Genomic DNA, 26281 nt, shown 5'->3' with positions numbered 1-26281 from the left:
GAAAAATGCAGCTGACCCACCACTGCCTGCCCTTTCGGTCACATCAGATCAGCATTACAAACGGCAATGTGTGACGGGCTTTTTAAGATAAAATGGAGGGAGGGAGGGGTTAAAACTCAGAGGCTCTTCAAGGGACAAGGTTCAGAGATTATACAAGGCACAAGACATTCTTGCAGCGCAACAGTAAACAGGGGGAGTGCAAAACCAACGAAAGCTTTCTGGTCTGAAGTCAACTTGTTTTGGTTCAAACCCCCACCCCCACCACCCACCACCCACCCCAGCAGAGCAAAGAGATCCTTCCACATTTACTTAGGTCTAAGCCAACATCATAAAGCCACACCCATTTGGGAAGGAAAGGATACAAAACATATTTGGGTAAAGTCTGTGTAGATTATTTGTAACTAAATTCCACTTGCAAAGAGGAAACGTTTGTTACTTTTGCCCAAACAATAACAATAACCTGAAAGGGCTATGTATGATTGCATTAACTCTGGCTCTTCACTACCCACCCTCCAAATATTTTAGGATGGGGTTCTTCCTACCATTCTTGAACAGCCCTGGGAGGTACTTTAGGCTGCAGTTGACCAACCTAAGGTGATCCAGTGACCTTTAGGGACGAGAGGGGACAAGAATTTCTGTCTCCCTGGTCCTTGTAGGAAGAGAGCCATCTTACTCTAGTCCAGTGTTTTTCAAATTTGGCAACTTTAAGATGTGTGGACCTCAACTCCCAGAATTCCCCAGCCAGCATGGCTGGCTGGGGAATTCTGGGAGTCGAAGTCCACACATCTTAAAGATGCCAAGTTTGAAAAACACCGCTCTAGTCAGAACTAGGAGTAACTATACTTGTGAGTTTTGTCTCCTTTGTCTTAATCCAGCACACTATAATCACTACACCCATATCTACAGGAACCAATGTATTCCAGGTGCATAAAGATTCTAAACTTGTGTTTATTAAATTAATATGCTAAAAATGCTCTCTTCCCCTTCAAAATACACTACAGTGGCCCCTTCTTATGCAGATTCTGCAGAAGAAGGAAGACATTCTCTAACCTTGGTCAATGGAAAAGTCATAAAAATGCCCATTACTTCTTCCCCTGTATTGCAAAGTTATTTACCTTGTTATAGAATTGGCAGGGATTTAAATGTATTTCCACGGATTCTTTGTTTTGGTCACCGCATGGTTTTTCAAATATTACCTATTCAAAAATGCGACATTTCCTGATATTTAGCATACAGGGAAAATATGTTGGTAAATACTTGACTATGTATAGGGCTCTACATTCTTAGAACGCCACCAATTAAGTTTAATTCACTTAACTACTGCTAACATATTTTCCAAGTGCAAGAAGTTGGCTTGGTCATTTTCTGCCTTATCCTTATGAAGCTCCTCACCCAGTTGTTCCCTTGAACTCAGATGCATATTTCAAGTATTTGCTTATAAAAGATGCACAACTTAATGAACACAAATTAATTTTTCATCTCAACACTGACTCTATTTTCAAGGTCAACATGGAAAAGTCTTTCATCTGCTCATTAAATGTTATCATATTGATTTAAAAAGATGAAATCCCTTCCTATTTCTATGAGGAAATGCAGGAGAAGTTCTAAAGATGAGTCAATCACTTGGGGCTGGATGCAGATGTCAAGGATCTCTTATTTAGAAGACAGATGCAATGTAAACAATTGGGAATGGAAAGTTTTTGTGTACAGAGCTTAACAGCCTGTATTTCTGGAGGAATCTTGTACAACAGGAATGGGAATATCTTGTGTTGTCTAATTTACTGGGCCTGGGAGAAGCCTCACCCCCATCCTCACTTGGATTCTCTATTCTGAACCAGGGAAAGCACAGGAAGGCTTTTGCTAGATCATCTTCCATGAGCTCAGCTCCCTGGGAGTTCCTCCACCCAAAAATGAGGGGCTATCAAGGACCAGGGCTTAGCTGATCTAAGTCAACCAACATCATGCAGCCTCCTGTAGGAGCTGGATTTTTACTTAAGATTAAAAGTTCCTCAGTTTCTGCAAGCCACAGAGGGCAAAATTCAGCCCATCTTGAGTAACCCTGCATACTTTTAAGACTTGTGGTCTATTCTCCCCGATTCACAGCCATCTCCCTGGTCAAACTGAAATCAGAAAAGAGAGTAGAGGAAGGGAGAAAGGAAAGATCCTGCCAGTAGAGCAACCCCAGACTACACATGCCATGCTTTGAAATTACAACATCTGGATCAGTTTTCAGAAAGCAGCCAGAGAATCAAGTGTGAAGGAAGAGTGAGCACAATAAAAAAATATATACTTCCTGTCCTGCAAGCATGTGCGCACACTCACACACTCTATCAGACTACTTCAGGCCACTTCCAGATTTTGCATCTGTCTTCCTACTTGCACAATTGCTCAATTTCTTCTCTGCAGGAATGTTTCAGTGTGCAGGTTTGGTCCCTATGGATGCAACAGATGCTGAAAGCATAGTATGGATATGAATGTTATGTATATGAATGTGTGTGCATGTGTGTGTGCATGTGTGTGTAGCATTTCTCTTAAAAAGTTTTGCATGAATATCTTCTACTCTGAGTATCAACTGGAGGGGAAATTTCTGATCATCTGAACCATCAAGAGTCACTGTTCTGAAGGATTTCAGCCAAATCCAGAACAATTCAGGCCATCTTGTTCACCACAACCGCCATTAATCCCATGAGGGTGATATATTTGCTGGTAATATTTTTATAGTGAAAATCCAATAAATAGACCAAAACATGAACAAGCTATGTAAAATATTTAAAAACAGAGTAGTAGAACATTACAACCCCAGAGCCAGGCTGGCATTCTGCATGCCCCAACGGATTGCTCAGCATTAAAACATGATTCAGAAACTGCCAAAGTTGCAAGCCTTTATATACACACACACACACACACACACACACACACACGATGGGCACTTCCTGACTGATGCAGAGTCAATTAAATACATAATTCTCAAGCTAGTTATCCGTTAAGGCTGACCCAGCTTTTGAAATCTGTTACTTTTCCAAATGTTTGGGGTGTAAGGCAGATTTGCAATTTTTCAGCACCCTGAAGGTGCCTTTGGAAGCCTAACGCAAGATACACCAGTAACAGAAAGGAGAAAGGTCTTCTCCATTTGGAAAACTAATTTGGGGTGGTGCAGGAGGGGATTCAATGAAAACTGGCATCTTCCCAATCACAGCAGGTTAACTTAGGACAGGGGTCAGCAACCTGAGCCCCCCAATCATTTTCCTCTGGCCCCCAGGAGCCACCTCTGACCCTAGGTGATGGAAACCAGAAGTCATTTTTCAGACAGGAAGCTCTCAAAAGCTGTATTGTTATGTCCTAAGATAGGCTTAGCTTAGTTTAAAAACAAAATAAAAGCAAAGAAACCCTTTGAACTACTTCCACAAAGCTAAAAAGTCTCCCTTTGCATCACTACCATCCCCAGACATGTGAAAAATCTTAAAACATGGGTCCTGGTTATCCCTGGATTAGGGGGCAGAGGGACACTTTGTTCACCCCACCCCCCAAATGCCTGTGTTAGGTAGATGCTTCATTCTGTCCCGCCTTTGACCCTGGGGAAAAACCTGGGCTGTGTCTAATCAATCTAACATATGTGGGAGTCCTTCCATCACCCTTGTGTCCATGAAGACTTCGGCACTGGCGTTCTGGGCTGGTGGAAGCCTAGTTGGCTTGGAGAGGTTCTACATCATCTCAAGCCTACTGTGACAACTCTGGCCCTTTGTTGCAGCTGCCTGAATGTTCTGTTTGGCTCCACTTATGATGCTTAGAAGGAGCTTGGAGAAGGGAGTCTTGTTAGATGATGTTCTCCGCTGTTGTAGGATGGAAGCAAGCCTGGGCATGTTCAAGAGTTGCTGCAACTAATGGAGATTGTGCAAGTGAGGGGAGAATGCTAACTTCCTTAAAAGGTGTTGGTTATCTAAGGGATTATTTATGAGGATTACTATCAACTCCAGGCAAAGTGATCAAGTGACAGCTCCTTCTCTTGGACCCATGCCATTCCTGTGAGAATCTGGTCTCCAGAAGCTTCCCTGGAAGCCCTTCCAAATTCTATCCAGGAAGTTGGGGAAACTGTCATTGGTTGACTCTTTCAAACTGCTTCAGATACTGAAGGTCCCTGCAGCCTCTCAAAGTGAAGTTTTTCACTACATGAGCTTTGGGATCTGAGCTGTGTCAGTAGAGTCTAAGCTTCAGCCCTTGGGTTTCCTGAGGCTTTCTGATGCAAGTACAGTCAGGCCAAAAATATTGGAACAAGGATAATTGTTTTGGCATTTGGCCTCTGCACACCAACACATTGAAGTTGACAGGAAACATACCCAGATGGGAGTGAAGTCAGGACTTTCAGCTGTCATTCAAGGGGTTTGACAAAAGTGGGGCACTAACCATTCAGGAAGTACAGCCAGTGGCATACACACACACCCATCGTTGGTGGCTCACAAGTAATGGAACAAACCAACATCATTACAAACATAAGGATCGCCTTTAATACCTGGATGAAAATCCTTTGCAGTCAATGACTGCCTGAAGTCTGGAACCCATGGACATGACCAAACGCTGAGTTTCCTCCCTCGAGATGCTTTGCCAGGCCTCTACTGCAGCTGCCTTCAGCTACTGCTTGTTTGTGGGTCTTTCTGCCTTCAGTCTTGTCTTCAGTAAGTGAAAGGCATGTTCTATTGGACTGAGATCAGGTGACTGACTCGGCCATTGAAGAACATCCCACTTCTTTGCCTTGAGAGACTCTTGGGTAGCTTTTGCTGTATGTTTTGGGTCATTATCCATCCGCAAGATGAAGCGGCATCCTATCAGTTTGGCAGCATTTGGCTGAATCTGGGCAGAAAGTATAGCCTTAGACACTTCAGAATTCACCCTGCTGCTTTTATCAGCAGTCAGGTCATCAAGAAACACCAGTGACCCGGTTCCATTGGCAGCCATACATGCCCATGCCATAACACTGCCTCCACCAAGTTTGACAGATGATGTGGTATGCTTTGGATCATGAGCTGTTCCTTTCCTTCTCCATACTTTTCTCTCCCCATCATTCTGGTGCAAGTTAATCTTGGTTTCATCAGTCCAGAGAATCTTATTCCAGAACTGGGCAGGCTTTTTTAGGTGTTTGCTGGCAAAGTCTAATCTGGCCTTTCTGTTCTTGAGCAAAGTTTGCACCTTGTTGTGAAGCCTCTGTATTTACATTCATAAAGCCATCTCTTGACTGTAGATGTTGACAATGACATGCCTACCTCCTCAAGAGCGTTCTTGACCTGGCTAGATGTTGTGAAAGGGTTCCTCTTCACCATGAGCAGAATTCTGCAGTCATCCACTTTAGTTGTCTTCCATGCTCTCCCAGGCCTTTTGCTGTTGCTGAGCTTGCCAGTTAATTCCTTCTTTTTCAGGATGTTCCAAACTGTTGTATTGGCCACTCCCAATGTTTTTGCTCTCTCTCTGATGGGTTTGTTTTCTCAGCCTAATGATGGCCTCCTTCACTCGCATGGACAGCTCTTTGGACCTCATGTTGAGAGTTCTAGTGAACAGCTACCAAATGTAGATGTAACACTCAGAACCACCTCCAGGCCTTATCTGCTTGATTGATCATGGGGTACCCAGGAAACAGGCCACACCTGGCCATGCAGCTGCTTGTCAGCCATTCGTTCCATTATTTATGAGCCACCAATGATGGGGATGTGTGTATGCCACTGGCTGTAGTTCCTGAATGGTTAGTGCCTCACTTTAGTCAAACCCCTTGAATTACAGCTGAAAGTCCTGACTTCACTCCCATCTGGGTGTGTTTCCTTTCAACTTCAGTGTGGTGGTGTACAGACGCCAAATGCCAAAACAGTTATCCTTGTTCCAATATTTCTGGTCCTGACTGTAGGAGCCAGCCCTATCCCTAATCTGCTTTTGGGAGATCAGCCTGTCTGCTAACTGCTGCAACCTGAGTTGGGCCATTATCTCTAAGCAAACCATTAAAATTACAGCCATGAGGATCAGCAGCGATGGCCTCTGCCTCACCATAGTCCTTTGCTTGCAAACGTTTGTTGCTCTGCTTTGAGGAATTCCTACACCTTGATTAGGCCAAATAAACCTGCCTGTATCTTAGGGATGGTGGGGCTGATCCAACCTGGCATGCCTCTTTTATGGACTGGATGAAGGAAATGCAGCAGTTCTGATCCAACATTAATGACCAAGTGTTGCTGAATTTTAATGAAAAGCCTCAAGAAGGCATTTTGTCCAAAGTTAAGGTTGACGGGGAAGAATGATGGTGGTGAATAGCTACCTTTTCTTAAGCTCAAGATTAGATAAGAGGAACCGTGTGCTGGAGAAATAAAGAAGAAATTAATTCTGGGAAGAAGGCAATAAAAATTTAGACAAGACCATGATGGATAAAGATACTTCTACCACAAGAAAGATCAGATGGCAATGTGCAGCTGTGAGATTAGGAGTGAGATGAAAATGACAGATGCATAACTGGAAGACAGATGACTTCCAATTATGCATTTGGAAATGGGACCATGGATTGCAAGAACTAATCAGTCAATCCTGGACCAGGTGGACCAGAAGACTGACTGAGGTAACCATCACCAACTAGAAGGTTGCATACTTGGGCATCTGATGGAACATGGATGATGGACTGGAAAAAATTATGCTTGGCAAGGTTGAGGGAAGGAGGAGGAAAACCAGTGGGTGAGCAGGTGGATGAAATCAAAGAAATCACAGGTATGTCCTTGGAAGAGCTACAACTTACATTATTAAAGTCAGGTTTGGATAGCAAGCAATTGTTCACACAATCACCAGGAGTTGATCCCAATTTGATTGCCTCTAACAGACAAGTTAAATTGCCATATACATCATTATGCTTTTTAAGTTTTATGTAACTCTCAATTAATTTGGTGGGTTTACCAATTCGTTTGAAAAGTGTTTATCAGGGAACCATGCAGATATGCCAGGTGACTAATGTGAGATAATAGCCATTTGTGAAACCAGATCTCAGAATCTTGCAAAACAACCCTGAATTGTTTGAACAAGAACACAAATACCTAAGCAAGGCAGGTGTTTTTCCATTACGAAGTTCTTGGCAAAGAAGGATCTCTACAATCAATATTTTGCTGCCTTAAGGTACAACATTAGCTAAACCAACCCCTACTTTATTTTTAATTCCAGTTTTGAAAAAATGCAATGCTCTCTTCATAAATGCTCTGCTTACGCAATCACAGATGCATGTGAAGTCCAGAAAACCAAAAGCTCTTCACTTTTTTAAAGTTGTAGCTGATACAGGCTGTTATTTGAACATGTGCTCAGAAAGGAATGCAAACCACAGCCTCTACTTCGATTAACATAAACACCAACTTTAAAAAATATACTCTAAACCCATTGAAGGGTTATCAAAAGGAAAATAAAGTCTTGGGCCCTATGTTCCCTGAGCTCTTGAAGGATCAGATGGGCGGAAGAAAGTCCATGCATGCAGTTTGACTTGCTCCAAATCTGAAAGGAATTTCTGTTTGCCTGAAGTTGTGGGTGGCCGTCAAGTCCAAAGACCAGAAGTGTAATTCTCTGAACTGCATCAAGCCATGCAGGTTAACTTAAGCTAGTGCTAGCATTTATTTAAGGGTTTTGTTAATTAAAATGGCAGCTCTTCTTTTAACCAACCAATTAAACAGGCTTACTATCAACACCTCAAGGTGAGTGCTTCCTTGAAATGCTGAAGTGTAAATCAACTGTTAAAAAATATTTCTAAACATTTTAGAGGAAAATCTAGCCACGTTTGTCTTTTCTCTTCTACATGCACGTACATAGCAGGGGGATTTGCACTGCAAACACAGCAATTCTCAGATTTAACTGGTGACAACCTACTCCAGATTGTGTTTGGTCTTCGCAATCCCTTCAACACTAAAACAAAAGCCTTGATACAAGGCTTTGCCCATGAAAGAACTTACCTTAATATACAGAAGTACTATCAAGCCCTCCCTGAAGAAGTTCTCTTGTCCCCATCCCCATCTTTTATGTCTGGCTTCCTATATTGTTGGATCCCAGGCACTGCGGTTTGTACATCATGGCTTATGGCTTAGCTTTGTGTGATCCACAAGTCATTATGTCTCATACAACATGCTGTATTAAAAAATGAGAGCTTAGTACTTATTCAACAAGTCATGAATGAATGAATGAATGAATGAATGAATGAATGAATGAATGGTCTAAATTGGTCTTTCCATTGATGTAGGCATTCAGCAACAATGTACATTCAGGTCTCATGTACAACAGTTTCCAATCCGGAAGCTGTCCAAAGATCTGTAATGCTTAACCAACAGAGATCGCTTTTAGGGAGGATAATTGGCTGTTTCTGGATGGCACACAGGTCTTACTTGAGAATCATTCAAACTGCACCTTGTTTGGAAGCCATCACATATCTTTTTCTGGTACAGATTTCACAGAGACCTTTGCTTCCTGGGGATCCTAGTTTAAGAAGCCAAGGTTTAATAGTTTAAGCCTGGCCAGTCATCAACTGCAGTCTAGCATCCTGTGATAAATCTCCATCAGGTGTAATGATCATTGTCCACAAAATCACACTTGAGAATTTTTAGTTAAAAATTTGTACGTATTTGCTTTTGGGTTTAAGAAGGGAAAAAGGTGGCTTCATCTCCCGCAGTCAATAATTCTTATTTTCTTAAGATGCACACCCAGATATGTAAAAAGCAAGTTTCAGTGTTGTATCAGCACAGAGCCCTTTTTTTCACAAGCACTCTTAAGAAGCCTTCCACCCTTCCCTCTCTTCCGAGGTCAGTAAAATGAGCAGTCAGCTTGCTGGGGAAGGTGACGACTGGTGAAGGCAATGGCAAATCACCCCGCTCTATAGTCTGCCAAGAAAACATCACGAAAGGGGCATCCCCCCAAAGGGTCAGACGTGACTCAGTGCTTGCACAGGAGACCTTCCACCACTCTTAAGAAGACATTGTGTCACTTCACACATACGGAAGAATACGGATGAATGTCAGATGCTGGCAGTCCTCAATGAAGCCAGAGTGGAATGGATGTTTTTATGCATTTCCATTTCTCCTGGGAAGGAGGTAGAAGGATGTTTAGAAGAAAGGGAGAGATGAGCATCACACGCTCTTCCTTCCAAGCTGTGAAGTATCCTGCGTCCTCAGCCATGCCTTCAGCTGGGCACACGTGACTCAACTTTACGCCCAGCTGGCTGAGATTGCAGTCTAAAAGAGGGGAATGTGGTTTGTTCATCTGTAGTTCGGTAAACATCTGAGTGCAATATTTACACACACACCCCTCCAAGAAAGTGCACACTGTGGTGTGGCTTCCAGTTTATTTCGAAACTGAACATCTTAAGCTCAGGTTTAGCAATCTGAAGGCGAGTCTGAAATACTTGTGGTTATGTTTATTTAACAGCCTTCATTATTCGGAGGTACTTTACCTTGTCCCCAGCGTTACCCATTTTAGGAATGTGGGCTTGGTGTGTACCAGCTGAGAACTGTAAGAACTTGTCTGGAGCACTTTCTAATAAACGTGTTTTTATCTGTGACCTTGAAGGGCCAGCTGGTCTGACTTCCAACACGCAGAGCTGCAAAGACCTTCCGCAGTGAAAACATCAGTTAATGGATAATACAGGAATGTGGGCTATTTCCAATGCCAAAAGGGTTCCCCCAGGGACAACTTCCTGTATAAATCACCTGAGAGCTCTGATGTCCTTGAATGCACTTTGCCAGCCTCAAAATGTCAATAACGGAAGCTTTGCAGGCCCCTTATGCCAAACACTGCAGCTGCATGCTGAAATTATTATTTGGGAGGGGGAGATATAACCCAGCAGAGATAGCTAACAGAATTTATTAGCAAGTTCTGATATGTAAATATAAATCAGACAGGGGATGGATGAAATTTTGCCAAGCAGCTAAATGGATCTGGAATGCCCTTCTTATGCAAGAAGTGGGCTGGGTTTATAAAAACTTGACCAGGATGAGTGACTGCCAGAGAGATCATAGCCAAGAGAAGGAATAGCACGCATGCGCGCACACACACAATCACACACTCCTCCCCAATTTCTTCAATCCAGCACCACAAACTCCAGTGGGAAGCTTCTTTTCATACTTAGCTGGACTAAAAATAAACCATGGTAACTACAATTAACATTTAGATCTCAGGAACTGGGCATATAATTAGGATTCTCCAAGGAGTTTAAAGGAAGAGAGACAAACCTCTGGTTCTCCAGATGTTGCTGACATTGTCACCAGCCTGGCCAAGAGTGAAAGATGGCGAGGGGCGTCCTGCAGCCAATCTGGAAGGGCTGCAGACTGAAACCAGTCACTCCAGCTTAAGGCTGGAGTACGGCAGCTATGGGCCTCTCTGCCAGAGAAGCAACTGGTGAGGAAAACATGGGAAAGTTTGAAAGGAGCTGGCACCCGGCCTTGCAGCCACGGTTAAGAACCAACCACCCCAGGCCCAAAAGAGCCCTGGACTCACCTGAGGAACACCTGGATGCCAGCCATTAACCTAAATCTATCTAGAAAGTGTACAAAGCATCCTGCTTCATAGCTTGGATTAGCCAAAACATTCCCACAAGAATATTTGGTTCTTGGCCATCAATGCCTAAATCCTGCTGGCTAATTAAACTGATCTATTACATTCAGAGTCCATCTTCATGCAAGGACTTGCAAGAACTGAAGAATTAAGGTTAATTGGTTTTCCCATCAACAATCTTCATGATTTTATTTTTTAAAGAACACGATTACTAGAAAGACTACAGCCAAAGATAAAATACAAGAGAACCTAGGAAAAGATATCTGAATTATGCTTTTTAAAAGACTGCGAAAAGCTGGTTAATACGTGCGGCACGTTTCCTTCATACAAACACAGGCGGAACTCACAAGTCATGGTAAGCCTGTATTGCCCTCCCTAGGGTGTGTTGGACAAGCCACAAATCTAGGCTCGTGCAGAAGTTGAAGCCTTTAACCACTCACAACTGGTGATCGACTTCACCTACGACACTAAGCCAAAAGTACATAAGCCAGGATGGCTTATGACCGTATCACCAGGGGTTCATGGATGCCCCCTTTTGCTGCTGACCAGGCTCCTCCCCACCATCTCTGAAATGCTTTTTAAGGGGCACCAGCACTTTTGCTGAGAACCTGCCCTCAAACGGCTGCTGGAGACTCAGGTGGAATAAAAATCAGGACGGTCACGAAGTCGTATCTTTTAGATGCACAGTTGAATGTTGGTTTTCTGCATCAGCACGATGGGAGCAGCCCACTCATCAGACCCCTGGAGTGCATCTGGGGTGGGAAAGAAACATGGCAGAATAATCGGTCCTAGGGGAATCAGGAGCAAGAATTCCTTTTTATTCAAAGAACTATTATATAAGTGTCTGCCGCACGAAACGCTGCAAAAAAGGACAACCACACAACGTATGTCTGCAGTGTGCCTAACGCTTGTAGTTTGGGCTCACAGCTACATGTGATGCAACATGTTTGGCACCTGCTGGCTCATGTTCCATTTCTTTCCTCTGGGCGTTTATGTTCTTTGCAATGTTACCCTGAGGCCCACGGCTTTGTGGGCATGGAGCTTAAGAGACGCAGCGAAAGACCTCTTCCTACACTGGTTTATACCGTTGCATCGGCTTCCCCATCCAGGGGTGCATTGCCAGAGGCATTTACACAGATTATGACCTCAGTTTCCACATCACGTTAAGCCAGGGGGCTTCGTTCACCCCAACTGAGAGCCTCACATGACAACAGATGATCTGCCACGGGCGTCTCTCCAAGACTGGCAGGATTTTGCACTATTTACAGGTAACCCTTATTAAACATCTGCTGGACTTCACAGAGCTCCTGATGTTTTCTTCTTCTTTCTTCTGAAGTGTTACACATTTTATAAACAATTTGTTATAAAGATAACCGATCCAAATGCAATCAAAATAACGATGTACCTTATAAGAGAAATGGAAATGCCGATGTCTAAAACGACATGAAGCTAAGCAGACCTACTGTAGAAGGGTTCAGCGGGTGGGTTGGCAGCATCTCCTTGAACTTGACAAGCTAAGCGGGCTTCGACCCAGGACCACCTGGACGGGGAGTCACCCGGGAATCCCACTGTAAACAAGAAACCAACCAACAGGCCACACCAAGGCGGAAGGCGAAAGCCAGCCACGTCCGTGTTGTGGCCAAGAGAGTGACCAGCCTCCCTCGAAGGAGTTTATCTTGGCAAAGACAGCGACTGAGAGAATGGGATTTTCTCGCCTAGGGCTGATTTTGTGCTGGAATAATAGGATGCCTCTCCAGCTATGAATTTCTAATGCATATTAAGAATTACAATTCAGTAAGAACTCCTGTGAGTCTCTGGGGTAGCATCTGGGGTCTTCAGGTAGAGAACTGCTACGCCAACCCATGATTTATTTAGCCATGTTTGGCTGAATAGGTCACAGCTGGCTAGGCCCACATGAGATTGAGTCCCACTCTACAGTGGTTGGTCTCCCAGTGAGCCGAGTCTTCTGCATGGGTTTAGCCCCCATCTTGGGGAAGGCAGTCAGCAAAGGCATTCACAGAGTATCACAGAGGCAATCATCAGAGCATCCCTGAAACCATGGGAATCAATTCAGGGCAAGGGAAAAAATCCAAGGGAATTGATCAAATCCTTTTTGCAGGAAGTGCCCAAAGCTATGTCCGAGGTGGCAAAGGCAGAGAGAAGGATTTCTCCTCATCTTAACATGGCCATTCCAGAAAATGCCGGAGATGCAAGGACAAGGTTCTGCACCGAAGACCCAATTGGCCTGCGAAATTCACTGCCACAAGATGGGGACCAGGCTCACCCAGTGCCCTAAACCATAAGCGAGCAAACAAGCAGGGAGGCCACACTCCAAAGGAATGGAGGGAAAGACCGTCAAAAGTGCCACATGGTACCTCCCGGTGCCAGGGGTCAGCGTTCAACTGCATTTTCGTGTGTGTCTGCTTGTGGGGGGGCAGTTAGGAGGTTCTGTGGGGCCACTATGGACAACAGGCCTGTTAATGAAGCTTTACATTCATTTTTTTCTAACTCATTTTATTATAAACCTAGCAAAAATAAAATAAAATATTCAAAGCAGGCTACTTGTCCAGCAGCATTAAAAACCTCATCTATCATTATTGAGTTGGGCAGCCTTATAAATCTGATAATTAATTAATTCCCACATTAAAAGCATCTAACATAAAGAAACGTGTTGATGAAACCCATGGTTTTCAAAAATTTTAAATAATTCTGTTTCTTAACAACCCAGTTGCCTTCTTCAGCTGCTTCCATGCCATTCTTAAGGCTGATGTTAAAGACCCATCCTTTTGCAAAACAACAAAAAAGGTTAATAAATTATTCTTGGAAGTCAGCAAACTGCAACACAAACAAGAGGGCAGATTCCTTGAAGACAAGAGGGCTTCCTCCCAACTGAAGTTGCGCAGCTTAATAAACCAAAAGCGTTTTGTAATTATGTGGTTTTCTCTCCTCCTTCCCAAAGGCCACAAGCAGGACCCTTCTTCATTTTTACATAATAACCGAACACATATTTTATTTCAGGCAGGAAAAACGGAAAGAGGAAGGCAAATGCCGTTCTACCACATGTGTGCCAGTTTTTTTACGACTCACAGAGTAAGCACTCTTTCCGATCACGGTCTAAAGTGGTACAGCTACTAAATAAACACTAGAAATCACGGAGCAAGGAAAAAGACAGCCTGCCATTAAGCCCTGATGCACGCACATTGCCATGAAGGACTGCCCCTGGGGTTCCACCTCTGAAGTCCCCATTACGTGAATCTGGGAAGTAACTTATATATTCTCCCTTTTTTTCAGCAGCTTATGGAACAGCTGTAACCCCAAAGAGCATCCTTTGAAGAAATTTGGGGAGGGTGTTTTAAGCCCTGGAGATGGGAAATGTGTGGAGGCTGTAGATCTGCAAAAGAGCCCCGCTGGACTCTGGAGGAAGTCAGATAAACCCAACAAACAAGAATAGATGCTGCCAACAGCCAGCTCTTCCTCCAACAAGGAGCTCCCCCTGCAAGGCAGAGTTTCCCTCAAGACCTCGGGGAATGCCACAAGCATCTGTTGCCACACAGGAGCAAGTCTGCTTCTAGGAAGGACACAACCCACAACTCTGAGCAAGATCTGGGAGTTGCGTCCTCAGGAGGCAAGCTTGCAAAGGAAAGCCAGCAAGGCTTCAAAGTAAGGAAAACACACAACAGAGAGGAAACTATTTAGAAACATGTTTATCTTGACATCTTAGCAAACTTATGGTTTTACATCACAGATCTTTGACATTAACAGCTTAAGTAGAGAGATCAAGGTCCGTATAGCCTGAAGATGCAAAGACAGACCTGGAACCCACCCACTGCCATGATGGTCACTCAAGCTGGTGATACCAGTCATTATCTAGTTTAGCCTGCTCCATTAATACAGCTTCAGCAAGGGAGGAGAGACCTGGTTTGGTGCCCAGATTAGACTTCCTTGTGGCTTTAATCAGTGCTCCGTCCACTCAACCTGCTATCAGTTAAATTCTGCCAGTCTCTTCTCTAAATTACCATCAGTTATCTAACTGAAAACTGAAGGCAGTTTATCCTCCATTTGTTTCCTTGCTTAAAAAGATTTTCTTTTCCTCTTGTTATTTTAGGATTTTGCTCCACTCAGCCTGTCATTTCAAGCCAGTATCTGAGAGCTTCCCTCAAAGACTGTGTCTTTCAGATCCTGAGACACACAAGCTTATTAAACACACTTTGAAAACTCTTTTTTGAAAGCCCTGTGCAAAATACTGCACTGCGGTTACATTCAAATATCTATCCAAATCTCAATTCAGCAAAAATTTAAGAGTAGAAAACTCTAGCATAGGCAGATACTAAGCTGTGGTGCGATTCATCTGGTTGGGTCTGGAATGTTGCATGAACCCAGTCCACCGTGGCTTATTCAGTAAACCATGGTTGAAAACTCAGCTTTGGTCTGTTCTTGCTGCAACAGGCTAATGTAGAAATTTAAGAGAGAAAATTTCCCAATTCCACCATGAAGGACTTCCAGTTTTCAGCAAGGTAGGGAACAAAGACCCTTCTACTCAACCCAATTTGCATTTCTGCACGGCATTTTTTAAAAGAAGGATTAGGGCCAAACGTCATCTCATCTTGCAGCCCTAAATAGGAACCAATGTTGCAGCATACAACTAAAGATAGCAACAGCCACAGTAGAAATATCTTCAACGGAATTATTTTACAGAGTCATCTGTCAAGTCTGGCCAATCCTTCTGAAAACATCCAGCTTTTCTTACTGTCCCATCAAAGAAGAGAGCATTCACTCGGTTAGTGGCCTGGATTATTTGAAGGCCATTCTTCTGTAAGGCTCCCTCAAACTTAGTGGAAGTGCTGAAGAAACAGGCTACAATTATACTGTACAGGAATAAGTGACAGTCCCAGTTATAAAAGCTGCAGGAGACAGATGCTATCCTAGAAGGCCTTCTCCACCCCAAAGAGAAGGAACTTCCCTCCCTGTGCTTCTTCCAAGGAACGTAAGCAACACCAAGACCCTCTTGTTTGCAGATGTCAATGGTATTTATGCACACTCAAACCACCAGATTAACTAATTCACATGATATAATCAATTATATTTGCATTAATCCGCTGCAGCCCATATGTATTGATTGATTTGGAAAGCTGCCTAAGGGAGCTCGGGACTGGGTGTTTCTGCTATTTGAAGACTTCAGCCAAAAAACAAATGCAAAACAAATCTGAATTTACAGAACTAAAACATCTGTAAACATAGGGGGAAAGTCCTTTGTTAAGATGCGTCCATTATGCGTTTCTGCCAAGAGCTTTCAGACTGCATTCCGCTGGCGCCTGCAGAAAGCCCTGGATGAGCAGCTCGGGTGGCTGGGAAAAGCGTGGCTCCTGGCCGCACAAGGTAGCCTGCATCAAACAGGGATGATACTACATGATTTACCAGCACTGATGTGGCACTTTCACAAGATCAGCAGCAGAACCCAACTGTCCATCAAAGGCAGCTGGCCAACTCACCGCCCCCAACACCCCAAAGCCCTGGCTGGGGATGCTCCACGATGCTATTTCGGGTCAGGGGCAGGTGAACCTTCCCTCTGAATCTCCACAATGTACAGAAGTTCAGGGAAGGGTTGCTAAGGAGGAATGATTTAGTGAAGGGAAGAAGATCGGAACCAGAGGCCCTGCAAAGTAGATAGAGGGGAAACAATTAATGAAGGCTGCAACCATCCAAAGGACTGCTGTGGGCAATCTGGGGCTGCCCAGATGTTCAACAGCCACTGCAGCGCAGAATAATGAAAAATGCAGCCCAACACATCTGAAGGTATGGAAAGGCTTAATGTGAAAGTGCACTTTTCCCCAATATTGCACCTCTTCTTATCTCTAGAATGAAACCAGGAGAATATTTATAAGAGTCCAATATTCTTTACATATGATATCTTTCTCCTTCCTCACCACTAAGCATTTGCTTCAAGGTTATTTATGCATACGGTATTTTTCAAATTTTGTTTGCTGCCCCATCTCGAGACCCTATTTAGAATTCTATCTATTTAGAATCAAAACTAAAGCCAACTAGATTCTGAGTTAGAGAAATAAGTTTTCTGCTTTGATCAATGTCATATTTCTTTCACTTAAATGGCAGGTAACCTGTCAATTCTGAGCAACCAAAAAGGCAGAAAAGAAAGTAAGTAAAGAATAAATACATTGTGCAGCTGGGTTGCTGAGCCCCCAAAAGTTAGTAGTCTAGAGCACGTTTTCCTTGCCTGGTTCTTGCCCAGACCAGTGAACCACCCCCCATGAGTAAAATGCATATCGAAGAGGCAAAGAGGATGCATCCAATACCAGCAACAAGTCTGAGGACGGGCAGAACGATTTGATCAGCCCCAGCCAGAAGAATCCCTGCTCCCTGATCTGCATGGAATTCCTACTCATAAGAAACTTTTACTAAACAAACCGATCCATAAATGACTGGGTTAGCAGCAGTCACTTCTGAATCCAAATATCTTAACCCTGAAATGTCAAGGCAAGAACTGAATGTGCCCTGTGCCAAGATGTTTATTCCTCTGCCAGAGGCTACAAAATGGGTGTTTTTGTTGCAACAGGCCAGCACAGCTCTTCTCCAGGAGTTCTCCCTCTGGCTGAAGTGAGTCGGATGAGTCAGACTCGCTGGCCCTAAGCCCATCGAATGCCTGAGTCCGGGGCGGGCTGGGGTGTTCTGGGAACACCAGAAAGGGATTAAATGACCAACTAATCCCAAGGGGGTTAAAATTAACCCCAAACAGACCCAACCATGCCCTCAGTTGAGATAATACCTAAACACCGTCAATGAATATTTTTCACAGTATTGTGAATATTGACCAGGCTTGCAGATCTCTTTCCCCAAGGCAGATATGGAAGGGGCTCCTCACGTCACTGGACACTCCTAGGGCAAGGCTCATGGGGTTTGAAGAAAATGGGTGGGAATCCTCTATTCCCAAAGTGCTGGTTTTTGACCCTGTTTGTGGGATTGTCCACATCCAGAATCCGCCCTATGAAGATCTTACTGGATTAGTGGTTGACAGGGTTACATGCATGGTGGGAAAATAAGCCACCTTTGAAAATGCTTCCACTGAGCAAAAGCATGAAACTTCAATAGTAAAACATACAGTAGACCAGTGTTTCTCAACCTTGGCCACTTTCAGATGTGTGGACTTCAACTCCCAGAATTCTGGGAGTTGAAGTCCACACATCTGAAAGTGGCCAAGGTTGAGAAATACTGCACTAGACAATCAGTAGGAGGAGGCTGGCATCCTGTAAAACCTGGTTGCCCAAACCTGAAGAAGTGTATTCAGCAACAAGGGCCATTTTAGTAAATGGTGTCTCCTCTCAGTGAAGATGTGAGGTCTTCACTCTGGTCAGCAGGACATGTGCTAATAGGATGCATGTCTGAACAGACCAAGTCTGGAAAGCTCTGCCATTGTTTGAATTCTCACGTAGATTTACTGTTTCTGAGCAACAACAACAAGACGACTCTCTGGACTGGAAGAGCCTTCTCCTTAGTTTACGTGTCAACCCTTAGTTTCAAGACATCAGAAAAAGGCCCTACAATCCTGTTCTATCTGACAATTCAGCAATGGAAATGTTTGGCTCAGTTTTCCATGCATCAAAACTCCCTGGGACTGTCCGAGCTGACTCCTAAGACTAAGTAAATGAGACAGACACCAGAGGAAGGAAAGATCTCTGCCAAAATTATTGTTCAGAATGGGAACGGGGTGCAAGGAGGAACGAAACGTTATGGGGTGACCCTTGGGCACTTGGCTGGAGGTCCCTCGGGGGCAGAGAGGGCTCTGGACTTCTACAGACCACCAACTGTCAAGGGGGAGAGATGTTTTGTACTAAAGGGTTGATTCAGCTGATTTATTCCCAGGCCTTAAAATCAAGCAAGGCTACAGCTTTGCCACATGATGGACATCATTAATTTCTGCTGCTCTGGGGAGGAAAGAGCTCTTGGCCGATCTTGGCAGAACTCACAGGACCTGCGGCGCAAACAGAAAACAGCTTCTTCTTCAAGGCTGAGGCTACTCATGTTTCCATTCACCCAAACAGTATTTTTCCATCATACAGACATTACAGTGTCCAAGCAAAGTGCAGAATATGTTTGATGTAGTTATTTCAGTCAAGCTTTCAGTGCCACCGCCTGGCCCCATCCTTCAAAAGGGCCCTTTGGGGAAGCGCTAATTGCTCAGTTCTGACCATTTCAACCCAGCACAGAGTGTCCCGTGGTGCTCACTCCCAGGAGCTATCTGCATATGGCATATAGTCCAAACCAGAAGCGGTGGGCCATGTCTCCTCACTTCACTGGATAAACCATAGAAGAACAGCCAGCTTCAAAGGTATTGGATTCCTACTGAAATCAAGATTGTAGATCTGATAAAAAACAAGATAATAATATATGGAATGATAGCTGTGCACGCCTTGCGAACAATTCCTCGGACCTCACCTCACCGTTTCACACAAGGTTGAAAGAAGTTGCAGCTCCTTCAAGGAATCCCATCATTAAAGTGAACACAACTCTCAAAATGGGCAGCTTGTCACGCCCACGCAGCAACAGTCCCCATGGGCAGAACAGAAACAGGTGCCCCTAAGAAGGCCTTTAACAGAAGCATCCTCTTACCTGGCTCAGGTCTACATCAGGTGCACGGCAGGCAGCCATCAGAAAGCACAGTGGGGGGCGGGGGGGCAAGCCCATTGCAATGCGAACCCTGCTACCTTATTCCAAATATTTATCCCCAAAGCTTTTTGACCATGATACTTTTACCAAGGAAAATCCGCTGGATGAGCGGAATGGCCTTATTCGAGTCACCCTGAGCAAAGTTCCAAAGTGTGGCTTCGTGAGGGTTATCATTCAAAATGCATTGGCAATAAAGCATTTGAAATAATGCAGCAGGTTATTTCACTGCGGGCGGGACAGTGCCAAACAAAACAATTCCCATTCTGGTCTGATGTCTGATGTTGGCGTCGTTTCAGATTCTAATTTTCTAATAAGCCTCCTTTTTTTCCTCCCCCTCTCTTTCTCAGTTTCCAAGTAGTCTTCTCAAGGAAGAGCTAAGAGTAAATGATGGCAAAATAAACACTCCTTCCACAGCAGACAGTAATTTCAGATCATTTGTTTATGGATGCAAGGGGCCAGCATTTTCCCAGCAGCAAATCATGTTATAAGCTCTAATCTGTTTTCCAAGATTTGTCAAAGTTATTGTAAAACAGCCACAAATTTCCCTACAGCATCACAAACAAAATGCAATACAAACAAAATCATGTTTTGCCAATCAAGAAAGCCTCTATTCTAGAACAGGAATTTGAAAATGTAAAAACCTGCCCCTGAAAAGCAGAGTGTTAGAAGTCTTGACCTTCTCCTTGAATTCTGTGATGGGCCAGTCTGAGATGCCTTCCTGAAAAGCAGCCTTTCCAGGGATGGGCTGGCTCAAGCACAACACTCACCCTGAATGCAGGTGCTTTAGCTGGTTGAGAAACTAACCCTTGATGGTTTATAAAGCATGGTTTATGATTTCCTGGAGGGTGTGAGCCCCACCATGGCTAAAACAAAGTATAACTATGGATCAGAGACTGTCTCAGAAGATTCACTTCACAAGGAGAAGAAACACTCTTCAAGAAGCAGGAAACTGCCTCGTTTTTAGCCTATGTCAAATTCGTATAGTTTGACAGACACATCTTGCCGCTCCATTACCCAATCACGGTTCATCTTACAAGTCTGTTCAAGAGAAGGGAGATCTTACTGTCACCCATATTCCCCATTTAGGACTAGTTTCTTTGGGGCTCGACCTTGAAGAGAGAGCAAATGGTAAGACTGGTCTTCCACACTCTCAGTTTCAAAATTAACTATAGTTAGCAGAGCAGCTACACCCAAAGCGGTGCCCTTACTTGCTACAGTTATCTCAAACCACAGTTGACAAACCTACTTCCAGCCAAAAATCCTTGGGAAGAACTAAGGCAATCCTCAAGCCAAGAGGGGAAGCAAAAAACAAAGAGGAGAATCAAGGGGAAAACGTGGAAACCATTCAGGGCACTTCCTGGTAGGAATGCGAGAAGACGGAGAGGCCTCAATGGGCCGCATCCTGAAAAGGCTTCATCCTTGTAAGTCTGACCGATCCCACAGACAGCTGAGCATGATGTGCTGAAGCTTCAGGCTGAGGGCTCTTCCAAAGGACCCTGGAGAACTGGGACATTCTTCCCAACTGACGGCTGTTTTTCATTATGTCCCAGTGCTGACATGGTGGTCTTTGCGGGGAAGCAGGAAAGCAGCCTTGTCTGCCGCTCGCCTTCTGGGGCGGGAATCAACTCCAGTGGGTCTGCAAGAACTGAACCTCTTAGCAGGACAAGGAGCCATCATCCTACAGCACAGGCTGGCTTAATCCGCCAAGCAGGAAACCCGGGTGCAGGGCTATTCACCTGAACAAAACAGCACCATCAGCCATAGTGGGAAACCACCTTGTTTGTGCAAATTAGGCCAGCTGGTCTGGTGATAAGGACACCTTGGCTGCAGCAAAACACTTCCAACTGCCCCCTTCTAGCTCCCCTGAAAAAGAAGCGGGGGAGGAGATGCAGGGGCCGCTGAGAAAGGCCTGCTAATTCTGCCTTTCAGAAGAACAAATTAGGCAGTGGGTTTTAATGCATTTGCAGAAACATTTTGCCACCAGGAAGAGTGAAGCTGTCTTTAGCAATAAATTTTAAAACTGTATTTTGTATATCGTTGTGCTGGCAAAGACGGCAACAGGCTGTGAAGGCTACAGATAAGACTGGAACTCTGTTGAAGAAAAAATGGATTTTAAGTGCACCGGGGTGAATTTTAACATGTTTCAGGGGATTATTTTCAAGGGTACATTTCAAGCACACCAGACAAAAATAATCAGAAACTGAGAGATAAGTTTGAAGATCCTAACCTGCCTTCAGCTGACTTAGTAAACTTTCCAAAAAATTGTTTACAGTGCTACAGAACCAAAAGCAAAGCACTCTGTTCCAGAGCACTGTAGCAATGAAGATGTATGTATTTCTTTACTGTCATATACATTTACATCCTCTCTTTTTCTTGAGTACAAGGGATTTCCCCTCCTTTGATACCTAATATAATGTAATATACAAGGCTATAACCAGCCTTCCTCCTCTGCTGATAGATGATGGTATCCCAACATGTGCTATGTGCAAGAAATGATGCTACGGGGCAGGATCCAGAGGTAGGTTCCCCAGGCAGAGGGAACCATCCTGGGAACACAGAGCAGGCAGCCCACAAGCCTTCAAAAGAACAGCTAAGGATCTGTTGACCCAGAATCACGAGCAGAAAAGGACCTAGGATTGAAGCCCTGGAGCACAGGGGTTATAAAAGCACCATTTTCTGTGTAGAGGAGAAATCTTCTACCTGTAAATGGTTTTACATCTGTCTGTAACAAGAGGCTCAACTAGCCGAGGGGTGTCTGAGATTCTGCTGCTGAGAAAGGCACTTTGGGATCCTCAGCCAGGAAGCCTGATGGTACCTGCTTCTCCTCTGCATCAGCAAAACGGAGGCAATCACCGTTGAGCGTTTACTCTTTTGCACCAACACCCACTTCAGGGAAGACAAGAGGGGAACAGAGGAGCCCAACCCTTCGTTATCTGTTGCCATAATATTGACTCTTCAGAGAGGAAGTTTTAAGCAGCAGGGCTGCCACTGGACCTTGGCTACCTCATTAAAATCCTACTTTGTTATGCTAAATACCCTCAAACAGTCAGGACCAAAACGTTGTTAATTAACCAACTCTTAAAAGCAAAGCTGGAGCAGGGCTATCAAGAGTTCTCAAAACAGGGTGCTGCCTGCCTGCCTACAGAGCACCAGGATGACCGGCCTCTGTTTCCCTTTGAGAAAAGGCATTAACAGAGCAAAACAGGGCTAAACGAAGCCTTAAGCCAGCCACAGAACAGCTGAAGGGTTGAGTGAACAGAGGCACACAAGGTTAGCAGGAGAAGTCCTCTGGTCTGGGGAGATATTAATTTCTTAATGGCAGCGGTCACCCATCACATCAACTCCTGGTTTACTTTAATAGTTTGTCAATAAACCACAATTGGCTGAGCTCACCCATAACGCTCAACTATAACTAAAGCTGACAAACCACAAGGGCTGGATTTACACAGCATGAGAAACCAAAATCAAGCCAGCTGCATTTTAGCTTGGTACCACATGGGATCAACTACCAGCTTTTCATCCTTCCAGTCTGACATGTGAGAATGCGTCTTCCAAATAATTCCGAAATGCAACTTCCATGACCCCATGTTTAAACTCAAAGGAGAAGTCAAAAATGACTAACATTGGGATCGCTTCTGGGCTGTCAGAGGCAACGCAAGAGCCAGCGAAGTCTGGACAAGGATGGGGAAGACCCCACTGCAAATCCAAGCTCATGGGGCGACCTTGGCCCATTCCCACCTCTCAACCCCACCATCATAAATATTTTAAAATCACTTGCTGAAGTGGTACTGTAAGGCTGAATAAGCAAAAAAACAACAACAACTGCACAGAGCATATATACTGTATGCTTTCAGTCAACTACATTTATAATCGATTTGCAACCCTACCTTGTTAAAAAAAAACTAGAGAAAATAGTTCTAGAATGTTGAAGAGAAAGGTCTAGAAAAATATCCTATTTTCAAATCCTAATTTAGCGTAGTTTACCCTGCCCTACCTGGCTGCTGGAAATTATACAATTTAATACGATGTACAAGGAAAGGAATATACATTTTCATCTGAAAATGAAACATGTTTAGAAAACACAAGAACAAATAAGGAAATTCAGGCTTTAAAACGTGTATGATAGAATAAGACAAATTAAAGAACTACTTCAGGGAATTGTTATAGCAACAGATTAATTTTGAATTGGTAAACTGCACCGACCACAGACTTAGGCAAAGCCTGGTACCCACACCGCAGCAGGAGAACAAAACTCAGCTGTCAAGAGAGTAAAAGCTACAAGTTGCACTTCTGCTACATCTTCTCCAAGAACCTTGAAGCCCCTTCCAATTAAGCCCAACGGGAATCCGCCTCAAAACCTTTTGGGTGCAACCTGGTTCACCCACTGGGACCTTTCCATTGTCCGTTAACAAGGGACCTAATGGAAATGGTGAACCAGCCTTCTGCAAGCAGAGTTTAAAAAGGAAGTGAAGCAGAGGAAACAGATACTTCATCTCTTTCTTAAGAGTTTTCTTAGAGCTTTGCTTTATTTTGTTTAACCAGGATTAGAACTTGTTTGGAGAGTTTGGCCATGCGGTTCCCTGGTCCCGCCACCGGACATCAGAGAATGCCCCTACACACAATGCCCACCCTTGAAGCTGCCCAGGGTTTACTTCTGTGATGGGGCACGAGGCAGCAATCCTCACAGAAGCATTGAGCAACCAGCGGCATTTGGAAAGGCGGTTCCAGCTCTTCTCCCACCTGCCCCTGAAGGAGCACACCCCAGGCCCCTTGGATGAAAGGGTCCTGCAACCCAGGTGGGCCGCGGCGGGTGGGGGCCTTAGAATCCTTTCCAAAGATGGGCTTAACCAGGAAGCACAGGCGACACAAAGACGGAAGTCTGCAAAGCCAAGCTCTGTTACTATGTCACTATAATTCATTTTACAAGGTATCCTGTCCCCAGACAACCCCCTCACACCTTCCCAGAGAAAATTAGAATGGGCCTTCCTCCCCCTCCTTCTGGGGCACAGAAAATGATCAACCGACCCAGCACCCTGAATGGCCAGCTCCTGGGCTCGCCCCGGCCCTCCCCGTGCGCTAGCCAAGGGGTCAAAAGGCCCAGGGCAGCAGAAAGCGGCGACGAGGGGTGGAGGCCCAGGTCTCTCGCTGGCCCTTGGGGGAGAAGCCGCAGCAGCAGGGCCGCCCCTTGACCTTCCTCCTCCTGCCACTACCGCGAGGCCAAGGCAGCCACAGGAGAATGTGCACAACCCAGCTGTGTTCAATCTTCCAGAGAAGTTTCAAAGAAATCACACTTTTGAATGCTGAATGCAGGGATCTAAGTGAACACACACTTAATGGTTTGTTTGTCACTACTCTTAAGCAGAAAAACGGGTGCACATAAGACACTGATTCAGTTCAGTTGAGAGCTGCCAAATCTGTTATTGCAAAACAGTGGAAAACTAAAATACTTCTTTGTTTGGATCAGAGATATTTAAAATGTGGGAAGTTACTCCATCTGAAAATTAAAGCCAAGAGCTTGGAATGAACCTGCAATTAAGGAAAGGTTTATTCAGATCTGGATATGATCTGTCCTGTCTCAGGGACATGAAAGACTGGGTTTGAATTGGCAAGAATTGCAGTTGGGGGGGGCAGTGACGGAGAGAGGCAGGGAAGTCCCCTTCACTGGCAAAGCTGCAGAGCCATCAGCCCTGGATGCTTCCTCCAATGAGCAGGAAGTTGGACTCAGTAGCTTGATGCAACGCTTGTTTATCTGTAAACATTTCTGGTTGGAAATACTGAATATGGAGAGTCATTCCTGAGAGTACAGCTCTGCATGCACATCCCCAAGTTCCTTCATGTGCTTTTGTTTTTATTTCCATTTTTTGTTTTGGGAGGGAAGTTGTTTTTCGTGGTGTGCTTGCATTACCAAAAATAAAAGCAATGAAGTGGTGAACCAGCATCACCAAAACAATTTTTCTTTATAGAATTTGAGCATTTCTTATGCTCCTATTCTTATAGCTCATTGTCAAACTTGACAAATGGAGTCCTTAGGAACCTTCCATCAAGTGGCACCCTAAAACAATGTACATGTTAGCAGCTGGTTCAGAATTTTTCTTGTGGAAACAAGTAAATCTCAGGTCTCCAAGACTGTGTGACCATCAGTGGTTTCACACACTTGTGCAAAAAGAAAAGGCCAAGTGCCTCACCCTTCTTCCTCTTATCTCTTGTCACACACAGTTGATCTTCCATGCATATTTCTGTGCTGAGGGCAACATGAAAATTCCCCAGAATTTTTTTTCCATCTCTCTCAGAGCACTTAACCCTGGGCTCCCCAGACAGACAAGAGGATTCTCTCCTTTCTGCAATCACCCCGTTCACGTGGTTGACTTTATTCCGGAGACAGAACTCCAGGAAAGGATCTCACCATGCCTCTCCAGAGTAGCTGCCTCTTCTGCAAGGCCTCTGTGCTGGAAGGCTGTAACTCAGCCATGTTCCTCAGTCAAATGGAAAAGACCCCTCTCAGATCCACCTACCCTCACATCTGCTCTCCTTTCTGCAGACATCCTGACCAGCGAACGGATCCTGAAAGCATCATCAAGAGGGAACGCCACCACCTTGGAATGCTCTCAGTGCCCCAGGAGACTCAATGGATGGGCAGGGATTCCCCTCTGCGTTGATTTCAACTTCAGTAAACTCGGTGGCAGCCTCTAAAACACAATGGCCCATCCCATCGAGCTCACCCACCCATCCTCCACAGGCCATTCCAAGATTCTGCAGCCAGCCTCCTCCTCCAACTGATCTCAAGGCAGCATGTAAAAAACATCCCTGGGATTCTCTGGTTTAGGGAATATTCTGGTGCACGGGCACCTTCACAGGGTCAGCCAGGAGAAGGGACCAAAGTTTGAAACGTCAACTAAGTTTGGGTTCCAATTCAAGCCCGTCCTCCTTCAGCAAAGCAGAGCAACCTGGAGAGGCTGTGTCAGGGAGAGGTCCCCGGGGTGGTGGGTGCTGGGAGAAGGGAACGGGGCTCGCTGCTGCCAAAAGGGGCACCGGGGGTCACACCCAGCCAGAACACCAAACAGACCCTGTC

The 26281-nt window shown here is 44.7% G+C and overlaps 1 protein-coding gene across 3 annotated transcripts in view; it reads right to left on the bottom strand.

Annotated features, from left to right (window-relative positions):
* Positions 1 to 26281, bottom strand: part of TBC1D4 (TBC1 domain family member 4) — a 79727-nt gene that overhangs the window by 52221 nt on the left and 1225 nt on the right. The window lies entirely within an intron of this gene.

The sequence above is a fragment of the Candoia aspera genome, chromosome 5 (genome assembly GCF_035149785.1).
Source record: "Candoia aspera isolate rCanAsp1 chromosome 5, rCanAsp1.hap2, whole genome shotgun sequence".
NCBI classification, from domain to species: Eukaryota; Metazoa; Chordata; class Lepidosauria; order Squamata; family Boidae; genus Candoia; species Candoia aspera.
The sequence above is the reverse complement of the archived record's forward strand: the minus strand, read 5'-3'. Positions and strand labels throughout refer to the sequence as shown.